The sequence below is a fragment of the Mytilus trossulus genome, unplaced genomic scaffold, assembly GCF_036588685.1.
Source record: "Mytilus trossulus isolate FHL-02 unplaced genomic scaffold, PNRI_Mtr1.1.1.hap1 h1tg000210l__unscaffolded, whole genome shotgun sequence".
NCBI lineage: Eukaryota > Metazoa > Mollusca > Bivalvia > Mytilida > Mytilidae > Mytilus > Mytilus trossulus.
The window spans coordinates 869224-883492 of NW_026963310.1; positions in this window are offsets into that span (position 1 = coordinate 869224).

A 14269-nucleotide genomic window follows, 5' to 3' on the forward strand; every position below is an offset into this window, starting at 1 on the left:
TAGGATTCATATTGACTCTTCGAAATATTTGAATTTGCTTTATATAAATGTATTGAATTATCACTGTCTTTGTAATTTTTAATTATATTTTGTGTATTTAAACAGTCGGAAACTGAGTCGTTATTAAACAAAAGAAATGCAGTGGCTGATCCAGAAATTTTCATTTGTGGGGGCCCACTGACTGCCCTAAGGGAGCTACCATTTGATTTTTATGGGGGGCTAGGATGAAATTTGAAAAAATAGGCAGGACAGGTGTTTTGAGTAAAAAAAAAAGGCAGGATGAGACAAATGTAAAAAAAAAGTCAGGATGACAATTTATGTAAAAAAAAGTCAGGATAAACTAAAAAAAAAAGAAAGCAGGACCGGATAGAGTGAAAAATAAAAAGGCAGGACAGAGATTACAACTTAAAAAAAATGCAGGACAAAATATTTCATCCTAACCCCCATAAAAATCAAATGGTAGCTCCCTAAGAGGGTGCACGCTCTAGTCACGCTTCAATGATTCACTATATTGTTTATATCCCATAGTATATCATTAAGAGAGAACCAAGTTATAGTGAACTACGTTTAATTTACAGCATGTTTAATCTACATTGTTTACAAGAATAACATGTGTAGCGCAATTGGGCGGAAGTGCCAGTGCGCATGAACTAGTACGCGTGTATTATCAAAGTACTGACATACTATATATGTTACATCCTTTCTTTTTTTCAACTTGAAGCTTATATCTAATTAATAGAAAATCTAAACTCAAAATAATTACTGAACAAAATTATAAAATGCTTTAACTGTTATATTTAACTGTCCATTTATATGTTCAAGAATCAAAACGATTTTTGCTAAGGCACTGTCATTTAAAGTTCAAATACTAAATTCACTAAACCTAACTTCTAGTTTCTAACTAATATATACAATGTTCAACCGTTAAAAGTCACTTTAACTTGTAATCTTTCATCCAGCTTGGTTTCTGAATAGGTCTTCCATAACGGCTACATGGTTGAGATTTCTCTTCAACATCGGGCACGACTGAATGGTTAGGGTCCGAAATGCTGGATTTTTTTATCATCATGAGATATCTCTTGTTCACTCGGATCAATGGTGATTTCTTCCGTTTGACATTTCGGATTGAATTGTCCATTAGTTCTACGCAGATATTTTCTATTACGTCTTACGGTACTTTCTTTTTCGACTTCATATTATCTCTCGGATGTTTGATTCTTGACCACTCCCTTTTCCCATTCCTTATGTCGATCTTGTGGTGTTAATCTGACAATTTCACCTTGTTTTAGTTCGTTTAAGTCTCTTGCTAATCTATTATGCTATTTCTCTTGACGTTTTTTTATTATCCATGATGTTACTTCGTATATTTTCTGGAATTTTCGATTAAAATAATGTTGATTTCATTGGTAGCAATGTTCGTGTCCTTCTGTTGATTATTTGTTGTACCGGACTGTATTTTGTCACTTGTTGAGGTGTGTTTCGAAAATTCAGTAACGCAATGTACGGGTCACTGTTTGCTTTTTTTCGCCTTTTGCTTTAGACGTTTTGCTGTTTTCACTGCGTTTTCGACTTTCCCATTAGATTGTGCGTGTCCCGGACGAGATGTTTTATGTTGAAAATCCCATTGCTTGCTGAACTTCTTAAATTGTTTTGACGAATATTGCAGTCAATTGTCGGAGATTACAGTTTCAGGGATTCCCCATCTAGCGAAATGTTGTTTAAGTTTATTGATAAATGTCTTTGACGAAGTATCATAAAGTATATCCACCTCGAAAAAACTGCTGTAATAATCTACAGTAATCAAATAGCCATTTCCCGATAGAGTGAATAAATCGGTTCTTTCTTAGCCCTCGATCTCGATGGCACGTCGTGTGACTTTAAAGTTTCTTTATGTTGTTGCATAGCAAGTGACTGGCACACATCGCATTCACTGATGTAGTCTCTCAATTCTGCATTCATTCTAGGCCAGTATACGCATTCTCGTGCACGTTTTTAACATTCTTCAATGCCAATATGAGTATGAATTTGGCTTAGTATTTCGTTTCTCATTGCAGTTGGTATTATACATCGATCACCTTTTAATATTATGCCGTTTTGTACAGATAGTTCGTCACGTACAATATAGAATGGTTCTAGTTCACTCAGCCATTTTCAATAGTTTTAATAAGCCGTTGTAGTGTTTTGTCTTGTTGAGTAGACTGAGCTTTGAGTTGTTGTCTTTCTTCCGATATTGCCGAATAGTCGGTCAGATTTATCTGTTCAACTTCGACTTCTATGTTGGAGCGCACCAAACGTATTTCATCCTGTGTTTTTGATTCATTGCTACATGTGCTTCTAAATACGCTCTGGATAATGTATCTGCTATATACATATATTTGCCCTGCTTGTAATTAAGTTCTATATCATAACGCTGTAGTCTCGGAAACATTCTTTGTAACCTTTTAGGAGCGTGATATAACGGCTTTTTGTACAAACTTTCGAGGGGTTTGTGGTCACTTTCAACGTATACCTTGCGTCCGTACGTATATTGATGAAATTTCTCCATAGCGAAAACAACTGCCAAGAGTTCGTTTTATATTTGTGCATAATTCTGTTCAGTTTTCAAAGCACGGCTAGCGTAAGCGATCGGTTGACTGTCTTGCATTAGGGAAGCGCCTAGTCCCTTTTCTGAAGCGTCACACTGTAGTGTTGTTTCGGATTTAGAGTCAAAGTGCTTCAGAACGGGTGTTTTTGTCACTGCTTTTTTAATCATTTCAAATACTTTGTCGTGTTCAGAACAGTTCCAAGCGTTTTCTTTGTGCGTAAGTTTATCGGCTCGCAAACATCACTTAAGTTTTCAAGGAATTTAGTTAATATAGGTAGTTAATCATACCTAATAGTCTCTGCATGCCTTTTACTTTTGTCGGTTTTTCCATATTTACACTCGTAGCAATCTGTTCAGGATCTGGCGTAAATCCTTCTGCTGTCAGTCAGTGTCCAATATGAGACATTTCTGTTGCTCTTAAAACAAGTTTGTCTCTGTTGATTTTTATATTTCGTTCGCGGCAATGGTCCAATAATGCTTTGAGTTTTTTATCGTGATCGAGCGTTGCATTTTCAATGGTCTGTCCTTCACCATCAATAATAATATCGTCAGCTACGGTTCGGACTCCCAATTTTGCCCGTGGAAACCGATAAATGTATCCACATTGCACCAGTACGATCCTTATATGTCAGTTGCATATTAAAAGACAAATGTATCAACTCGCTAATGAGCATCAGTTAATGATCTTGTCTGCATTGATTCAACTTAAAACAATTGTCTGATCGGTTGTCAGGTGGAATTTTCGAAATTTCATAAATATTTTAAAAGAAATCTAATTAAATATTTCGTGGAAGGGCAGACTAGATTTTTTTAGTGGTTGAAGACTATAAACCCTAGTTATTAATTATCAAACACAAAAAAAAAAATTCTCTCGAAAATATGCATTTTTATCATCCAACTTGAAAGACTGTCGTCAAGTACTTTTAGTAAAAGAATAGCTATTCGAACACACCTTCTCTGTTTTATGTGATTCATTAGATAGGTATTTAACTTGACCAATATATTTGATCTTTTCGTACTGTGATTTTGTTTAAGTTATAAAGTCAATCTGTAAATTTGAAATATAAAAAATGATAGAATCTGAAGCCAGACGATGTATGAATTATTCTTGTTTTGTACGATATCAAGACAAACTATTCAACTCAAACACGCCCTAACATAAAAAAGTGCACTCGATTTTCCCTCTTTGATACTATTGTTACCCATTTTTGGGAATTTTTTCTTGAGTCACATAATCACTGTGTATCATCGCCACCGAAATTGGGTACTAACGAAGCGAAGAGAATTAAAAAAAAAAGTAAACAAGATAAGAATTCAGTCAATTTAAAGCATTTCCACTCATTTGATGAGGGTGCCGCTTAAGAAATGATTTTCTGATATATAATTCTTTAAATTATAAGGCCGATAAGTACAAAATTAATACAGGATTTTGTGTAATACTCCAAAACTTAGTACTTAGTAATTTCGAGGTCTTTCGTCCTCTGTCGCCCCATTCTCAAGATATTGACCTGATTTTCATTATTTTTCCAGACACATTTTTAGATTATTATAGTGTGGCATCATATTAACTGAAACTTGTTGTCAACAAGATATATTTTAAAGAATATAGACCATAAAAAATAAAGTCTAGGGTACGGCAACTTGCTCGTGTTGTCAAATTTACTGTATGGCAACTTGCTTTCAACTGTATGGCAACTTGCTAATTTTGAAATAGTTATTTATCGTACTTTCATAGAAAATAAAGTTTTAAGTTCAAATATCTAAGTGGGGGGTACCTTTTTATATTAAACTGTTTTTGTCCTTTTTATGGAAAGAGAATCGTCCATAGACTTGATTTCCAATAGTAATATTGGTGAAATGTAATCTCTTTTTTCGTGTAACCAGGGCAGTAATCAGCATTTATTTGATACCAAATATTGCAAAATAGGTGGTTGAACATGTCACAAAAATCTCAAAAACATGGTCCAAAGAAAATTTCAATCAATAAGAGTGATACCTTTCCTGAAACCATAGATATATAGCTATCAAGAGGTGAAAAAAATCATATGCATTTCTGTTGGGTTTTTTTCTCCATAAAATTTAATTGAAAAGATCGAGCGTCAAATCTTTGTTGAAAAACAATATAAAAGAGAAACGAAAGATTCCAAAGGGACAATCAAACTCATAAATCTAAAACAACCTGACAACGCCATGGCTAAAAATGAAAAAGACAAACACGACAAACACGACACAACATAGAAAACTAAAGAATAAACAACACGAACCCCACCAAAATCTAGGGGTGATCTCAGGTTCCGGAAGGGTAAGCAGATCGTGCTCCACATTTGGCACCCGTCGTGTTGCTAATGTGATAACAAAAATGACCTATAAAACATGCTAAAACAATCTAAATGTTCATATAAACCCACTAGGAAGGCTATTATATTATTATTCAAATATCTAAAAATCAATTCAATTGTACAAAAACTTTTATGTTTAGAAAATTTACCATGGCTATAATGCGAAGCTAAACTTGTAACTGTGTATTGGTATACCTGAAGGTGTCTCCTAAGTTAGCAATCATTTAACTGCATAAAGGGGGTAGAAGTTCAATGTTTGTTTCTTGAAACATATAAATGTACCAAAATTTAAAAAAGGAAATAAATACAAAGACTATATAGCAAAGGTTACGGTCTCAAGTTGGGTCACGCAAGTGCAACAAATGCGGCAGTGTTTAACACGTAGAGATATCTCATGTCCCTCTTTATATGTCTAACCAATGAGTTATTTCTGACTTCTATTTGTAATGTACCCAAAATGTCAAAAGGAAAGGCCACTTCTTATCCATCTAAAACCCTGGTCAGTCCTATGATGAAAATAATTTAGATGTATATGGAATGTTTGATAAGTTATATTGACCCATAGTACCTTTTCAATTTGTAATTCGTAAAATAACTGAACAGTTTGGCCTGGTAGAAGAGGCCGAAAAATGAGGACTTGGTTCTCAAATTGATGTCAAATTTGCTAGTCTAAGACTTGAGAAATGTAAAGATGGGCCTAGGCTTTTTATATATCAAATCAGAGTTGTTAATTAGGACTTGGAGATGAAAGAGTGCTTCAACTTGTGACACCTAACATGTTACTTTCTGATTTATACACTGGTTTTGATGAGTTAAAATTAAAAAAATCAGTAAACCTTCGCAATTCCTTTTAATAAAGTTATGTAAGCAAAGAGTGGTATGAATACCCTGACTAAGATGTAACCATCATCTATAAGAGCCCCCGCCATACAAAAAAATAATGTTCGCGCCCTATAGTATTCACTCATTCTGTGTTTCCTACGTGTTGACGATAACCCAAGTTTGCTACGACTGATTGACATAAAACATTTACTAAACAATATACATAACCAGAAGAAGCCTCCCTTTTGCTGTTTGGAGCATTTTCGATTATTCATAAAATACATGTAGTGTTCATTTTCTTGGAGTCAATCGTCTGCTTTTCCATCCGTTCAATTGTCTGTCCATGTGTCAATAACAAAAATGGTACTTACGTGTGTATTCTGAAAAGTAGTCAGCTTTATAAAAGATTCCTTATGGAGCTTGGCATATCTGCGATTTTGTGCAGTGGCTTTTAAACATTTGAATACATTGAAGATATGCACTTCCCCTTTTCATTGCTTTTGTGTTCTTTTGGGGAAAAAAGGGTAAATCAAAGTTGCTGTTAACTCTTATTTGTATATAAAAATTTTTGTTCACTGTTTTTTTCAAAATCGAGGTGTTGTTAACATATTAACGGACCCTCTATCCCCCAATTCCCAACCACCACCATCACCACCATCTAATTATGCATTAGATAGAACTACCATTTGTTTGAAAGCATTTAAGATGTATACAAATTATATTTTTTCAAAAAGAAACTGACAAGAAAATTAATTGTAAATGCAATTCACGATTTGTTTCTCCTTACTTTCGATGAAAACAAAGTATTTTCTTATTTTTCTTTTTACAAATGAATCATTTCAGAAATTAAATAAATAAACAATTTTCTGTGTCTGTTCGAATTCACGATCCTGTGGTTCGGTGGTTGTCGTTGCTTCATCTCTATCTTATTTGTTGTTTTCATAAATTGTTTTGTTATGAGATAGGCCGTTAGTTTTATTGTTGAGTCCTTCCACATTTTTCGGTCGGTGCTTTTTATAGCCGACTATAACATGTATAAAGTACGAGTTTTCGTTGTTGAAAATCGAAAAGCGGTACGCAACGAGGACTTCTGAACTAAGTTAACGGTAAATATGTAACAATGTTTGATAAGTACGACATTTTGTATATTTGTAAGCCTGTAAAGCTTTGATATCAACAAAATATCGTCACTTAATATTATCTAAACAGTGATTAATTTCCTCTTAACATTATAATGAATTGCAAGACGCCGTACAGACAAAAGTTGTTATTTTGCAATTCGCCGTATGTACAACGTCCTGCAATTCTCCGTACAACAAACAAACAATATTTTTGTCCATATTCTTTTAAAAACATGTTTTTGACAACAAACTTCAGTAAATATCATGCCACACTATTATTATCTAAAAACGTGTCTGAAAAAAAAATGAAAAACAGTTCAATATCTTGAGAGTTCGGCGACAGAGGACGATCGACCTCAAAATTTTCCGGTACTAAGTGGCAAGTTTTGGAGTATTACACAAATTCTTACAAATTGGTTTTTGATTTTGCCATGTGATTATGGACTTTCCAAATTGATTTTCCTCTGAGTTCAGTATTTTTGTGATTTTACTTTTTTCTTATATTAATTTTGTACTAATCGGCCTAATACTTTAAATAATTATATATCAGAAAATCATTTCTTAAGCGGCACCCTCATCAAATGAATGGAAATGCGCATGCTTTAAATTGAATGAATTCTTAACTTGTTTACTTTTTTTTCTATTTCCCTCCGCTTCGTTAGTACCCAATTTCCGGTGGCGATGATACACAGTGATAACAGAAGGGCAGACACGAAAATTACTGAACTAATAGATTGATATGTTTTCCGTCCGTGGTTATTTTTTAAAAGAAATTGGAGGATATGCATGTTGTCGACCTGATATCTAATTGTTCTGCTTAACTATGCACTAGATAAATTGAAAACTTATGCAAATGATGTTTTTGAAATAAAACATTTCGTTATTGAGAAGAAAATTGTAACTTTGTTTGTATCTATTTACTTTCATTTTTTTTGTCACTATAGTAAACATGTATCGCTTTCTCTAAAAAAGAGCTTTGATTCTTTTGTTCTATTTCAACCGGGTTTTCGACTGTATGTCTACTGAAAATGATAGCTCCGCACTGTGATGCGAAGCAACAGAAACACTACAGTGCAACAAAAATCCAAACGCCAATGCAACACACACTGAAACGGACTATAAGATAACAATTGCCATTTTCCCTACTTGGTACAGGACATTTTAAGAAAAATGGTGGGTTGAACCTGAGGGTTTTTTCTTTTCCAGCCTGTGCTTATAATCCTCGATTTTTTAATTCCTGGTATTAATAGTCTGAATACAATGTTTTTACTGTCGTTTTAAATTCACATTCACATGCCTCTTTTCTGAACCTTGTCATCAAAAAAGATGTTTACCTTGATTTTCTTTAGCATAAAGCATTTGTTGAATGTGTTCTTCGATATACTGTGCCACATTTCCACAAATTATTTCCAATCCTTTAAAAGGTTTCATTATGTCATATGGCCCATTTACGCGACATATCAGGTTGTGGGTAATCATGCTTTTCAATTTTTATTGGATTAATTAAATATATCAATCACAGTACATTGTGATGAGATGCAATGTTTTACTCAATAACGTAAAATACGACAGACTTTGCAACTGAATCTTTTTCCAATCGGTTTGGTCGAGTGGGCAAACATAGAACTGCCTAACATCAGTGGATATAAACCTCTTCATTGACCATCTATCTTCGCTTAGACTTACTCGTATGCTCTAGAATGGGAAGTTCAACATGACAAAACGTTTGATGAGTTACATTTCAACGTGCTGTTTGGGTGGCGTGAGATAAACATGAGAGCCATTGATTAAATTATTTTCTTAGACTGATAGATATGTCTCAAATGTGATGACAGCGTAGGTATCAAGCCAGGGCTGTCCGTCAATCTATATATGTGGCATACTACAGATCGAAATTAACAAAAATATTTTTAGAACTCAAATAATAAATGGGGATGTGTCCATGGAACACAGACGATGCCCCCACTTTCATATAATTTGATAAAAGGATATATTTCAACAAACTGTAAAAGTAACGCTTTATCTAATTTTTGTGGTAATAAGCATTGTGTGTACGCTTCATAACCTTTGTAAGAGGCAAAATAAAGTTAGATAATGGAAGCCAATTTTGACTGCATTTACGGACAGTCAATGGTAATACTTAATGCCCCCTCCACTACGACAGGGGCATAAAGATGTTTATACTTGTAACTTAAAGAGCACATTTCTAGTCAGGAACCCCGTCCCAATTGTCGTAGGGCATGTATAATATATAAAACCAGATGATCCGCAGGGCGCATCTTTATACGACCGCAGAGGTCGAACAGTTGGGGCAAGTATGGAACAACATTTAAGCATGATACAGCTCTGAATTTGGATTGTGATTAAATAGTTGACATATCATAGGTTTCTAACACAGAATGAATGTGGTCTAATGAACTCTTTTTTTTGGCTGTTGAATGTTATAATCCCCTTGAAGAAACAATATTTTAAGACATTTTTTTAATAAAAATAATCTCAATTCAAATTTCTAATGAAGTTTGCAACAATAACTACTCATTTAAATACATCATAAAATATTAAAATATAAAATGTCATACAGTCGTTGGTAAAATTAATATCAATTAATAGTAACTTCTGAAAAATATTTTACACCGAATCATCTCAAGACAATCATCATTTCTATGTACATATTAATTTTCAAGCAGTGTTAAGGATGTAATCAACATATATTATATTTAACAGTATTCTTAAAATGGAATTGGATTACCTCCCCTACACTGCTTTTAAATTGTCTAAATTGTACATTAACCAGAAAAACCCTTGTTTGTCCCCCTATTTGCTAAATGATTTGAGCAATACCCCCCTTTTTTGTAGTAAGTAAACTTGTGGTATAATTTCAGAGAGATGTATACACTTAAACCCAAGTTATTGACTTGATACTTACTACTAGAATGCTCATTTGAGCCCCATCTTATTGAAACCCCCCTTGGAGCAAGAAACCCAAAACTCAATGCCAGCCTTTCCTTTGTAGTTAGAAACCTTTTAGTATAGTTTCAGAGAGACCCATACACTTTTAAACACAAGTTATTGTCTGTAAAGTAGATCCAGATTCTCCGCAGGGCGCAGCTTTATGCAACTGCAGAAGTTGAACCCTGAACGGTTGGGAAAAGAATGGACACAACATTCAAGCTGGATTCAGCTCAAAATTCGGACTGTGATTAAATAGTTGACACAGCATAGGTTTCTGACAGAGAATGAATGTGATCTAATGAACTTAAAAAAAATTGTTTTGCCTTTGAGCAATTCACAAAGCTGTTGAATATTAATCCTCTCAAAAACAAGAGGCTGTCACAACGACAAACCGGATTTATTAGCATTTATTTGTGTCCTGGCAATATCACAAGAACCATTACTGATGATTGGTGAAAGTGAAAATCGTCAATATCAAATTTGACCTCTATTTTGTCATCAGAATCAACATATTAAAATTTGAAAAGCTTAGATTGAATGGTTCGTGAGTAAATGCAACAACGTGAATGGAAACACCATTTTACGATCTTTCAAGAACCATAACTCATGAACGGTAAAAGTCAAAATCGTCATTATTGAACTTGACCTCTATTGTGTCATCAGTAACAACATATTAAAATCTGAAAAGCTTTGGTTGAATGGTTCATGAGAAAATGCACGGACACGACTGGAAACACCATTTTCAATCTTTCAAGAACCATAACTCCTGGACGGTAAAAGTCAAAATCGTCATTTTTGAACTTGACCTCCATTTAGTCATCAGTAACAACATATTAAAATTTGGGAAGCTTTGGAAGAACAGTTCATGCGTAAATGCACGGACACGACTAGAAACGCCATTTTACGATCTTTCAAGAACCATAACTACTGAACGGTAAAAGTCAAAATCATCATTATTGAACTTGACCTCCATTTTGTCACCAGTAACAACATATTAAAATTTGGGATCTTTGGTAGAACTGTTCATGCGTAAATGCACGGACACGACAGGAAACGCCATTTTTCAATCTTTCAAGAACCATAACTCCTGAACGGTAAAAGTCAAAATCGCCATTATTGATCTTGACCTTCATTCAGTAACAACATATCAAAATATTAAAAGCTTTGGTTGAACGGTTCATGAGTTAATACACTGACAACATTTGATTGCCGCTCGCCCGCCCGACCGTCCGCACGCCGAGCATCCCCAAATCAATAACCGACATTTTTGTCACAAAAATCCGGTTAAAAATAAAGAAATTTTCTTTTTATTTATGAATTCTGTAAAAGTGAAGCTACATTTTTTGTATATTGTATCAAACAATGATTTAAGTTGATTCAACTACTATTCTGGATAAAGAAAGATAACTCCAATCGAAAATTACGCAATACTGTGCAATTCAAAATACTTGCCATTGCACAATACTGTGTAATTGAAGATTTCTTGCTATTGCGCAATAATGTGCAATTGAAAATATCTTGCTATTGCACAATACTGTCCAATTGAAGATTTCTTGCTATTGCTGAATACTGTGCAATTGAAAATTTCTTGCTATTGCACAATATTTAATATAATAATTTTGGATCCTGATTTGGACCAACTTGAAAACTTGGCCCATAATCAAAAATCTAAGTACTAGTACATGTTTAGATTCAGCATATCAAAGAAGCCAAAGATTTAATTTTTTGTTAAAATCAAAACTTAGTTTAATTTTGGACCCTTTGGACTTAAATGTACACCAATTTGAAAACGGGACCAAAAATTAAGAATCTACATACACAGTAAGAATTGGCATATCAATTTTTGATGAAATCGAACCAAGTTTAATTTTGGACCCCGATTTGGACCAACTTGAAAACTGAGCCCATAATCAAAAATCTAAGTAAATGTTTCGATTCAGCATATCAAAGAAGCCAAAGAATTCAATTTTTGTTAAAATCAAACTAGTGGTACAATGTCCGAGAGATCCATAGTTGTTGGCCCTTTATTCCTCGACTGTTTGCCCCATAACCCCCAAAATAAAACCAAACCTTCTCCTCATGATATTAAACATTGTGGTGCAATTTCAAAGCAATTGAAATACTTATACACAACTTGTTGTCCTGATACAAGATAAATGCTTGTTTTGAGCCCTTAATTCCTAAACCTTTGGGACCATAACCCCAACCAGATGCTCCGCAGGGCGTAGCTTTATACGACCGCAGAGGTTGAACCCTGAACGGTTTGGGCAAGTATGGACACAACATTCAAGCTGGATTCCGCTCTAAATTTGGATTGTGATTAAATAGTTGACACAGCATAGGTTTCTGACACAGAATGAATGTATTCAAATGAACTTAAAATTTTTGTTTTCTCTTAAAGCAATTCACTGCTGTTGAATATTAATCCTCTCAAAAAAATGTTTGAAGAAATTTTCTTTTTATTTATGAAATTTCAAATGAGAAAAATTGAACCCAATTTTTTATTCACATCCCCCTTTCCCTTATTCCAAAACTAATTTCAATTAGAATATTCTAATGAAGTTTGCAACAATTACTACTCATTTAAATACACCATAAAATATTAAGATGTAAAAAAACTGCTTGTTATCACTGAATGGTAAAGGTTATTTAAATTTATCAGTTGGTAGAAAAAGTGAATATACATTGTATATTGTATATAACAAAGATTTAAGTTGATTCTGGACAAAGAAAGATAACTCCAATTAAAAAAAAATCTTGCAGATATTTCTTGCTTACTATACTGGACAAAGAAAGATAACTCTTAATTAAAAAAAAATTTGCTATTTCACAATATTGTGAAATTAGATATTTCTTGCCATTGCACAATACTGTGCAATTGAAAAGACTTGCTATTGCACAATACTTAATATAATAATTTTAGATCCTGATTTGGACCAACTTGAAAACTGGGCCCATAATCAAAAATCTAAGTACATGTTTAGATTCAGCATATCAAAGAGGCCCAAGAATTTAATTTTTGTTAAAATCAAACTTAGTTTAATTTTGGACCCTTTGCACTTTAATTTAGACCAATTTTAAAACTGGACCAAAAATTAAGAATCTACATACACAGTTAGATTTGGCATATCAAAGAACCCAAATTATTCAATTTTTGATGAAATCAAACAATGTTTAATTTTGGACCTCGATTTGGGCCAACTTGAAAACTGGGCCAATAATCAAAAATCTAAGTACATTTTTAGATTCAGCATATCAAAGAACCCCAAGGTTTCAATTTTTGTTAAAATCAAACTAAGTTTAATTTTGGACACTTTGGACCTTAATGTAGACCAATTTGAAAACGGGACCAAAAATTAAGAATCTACATACACAGTTAAATTTGGCATATTAAAGAACCCCAATTATTCAATTTTGATGAAATCAAACAAAGTTTAATTTTGGACCCTTTGGGCCCCTTTTTCCTTAACTGTTGGGACCAAAACTCCCAAAATCAATACCAACCTTCCTTTTATAGTCATAAACCTTGTGTTTAAATTTCATAGATTTCTATTTACTTATACTAACGCTATGGTGTGAAAACCAAGAAAAATGCTTATTTGGGTCCCTTTTTGGCCCCTAATTCCTAAACTGTTGGGACCGAAACTCCCAAAATCAATACCAACCTTCCTTTTGTGGTCATAAACATTGTGTTTAAATTTCATTGATTTCTATTTACTTTAACTAAAGTTATTTTGCGAAAACCAAGAATAATGCTTATTTGGGCCCTTTTTTGGCCCCTAATTCCTAAACTGTTGAAACCAAAACTCCCAAAATCAATCTTAACCTTTCTTTTGTGGTCATAAACCTTGTGTTAAAATTTCATAGATTTCTATTCACTTTTACTAAAGTTAGAGTGCGAAAACTAAAAGTATTCGGACGACGACGACGACGACGACGCCAACGTGATAGCAATATACGACGAAAATTTTTTCAAAATTTGCGGTCGTATAAAAATCAATCCCAACTTTCTTTTAGTGGTTATAAACATTGTGTTAAAATTTTATTGATTCCTATTTACGGATTCTAAAAGTTATTATCCCAAAACTATGTCTTTGGATGATGACGGGGTTATACCAAAATACAACCACATTATTTTCAATTTTTGGTGTTGTATACAAATAGGGTTTAAATAACCATTTTTTTCTTTTAATTCACAACTTATATACCATTTTCATACATCGACTTCAATTCAATTTGGATGGATATTTGTCTCTTGTGTGTCTGCCGTATTAAATCATAATCCTGGTACCTTTGATAACAAATAGCAACAATACCTCATCTCTTAAGATATTTTATGTTGAACTCCAGACGTCTACATTATTTTTGTCAAGTTGAAGAATACAAACATCTTTTATTCATAAATATGACTCAATAGTACAACTACCCAATGCCTCAAATGATGGTTCATG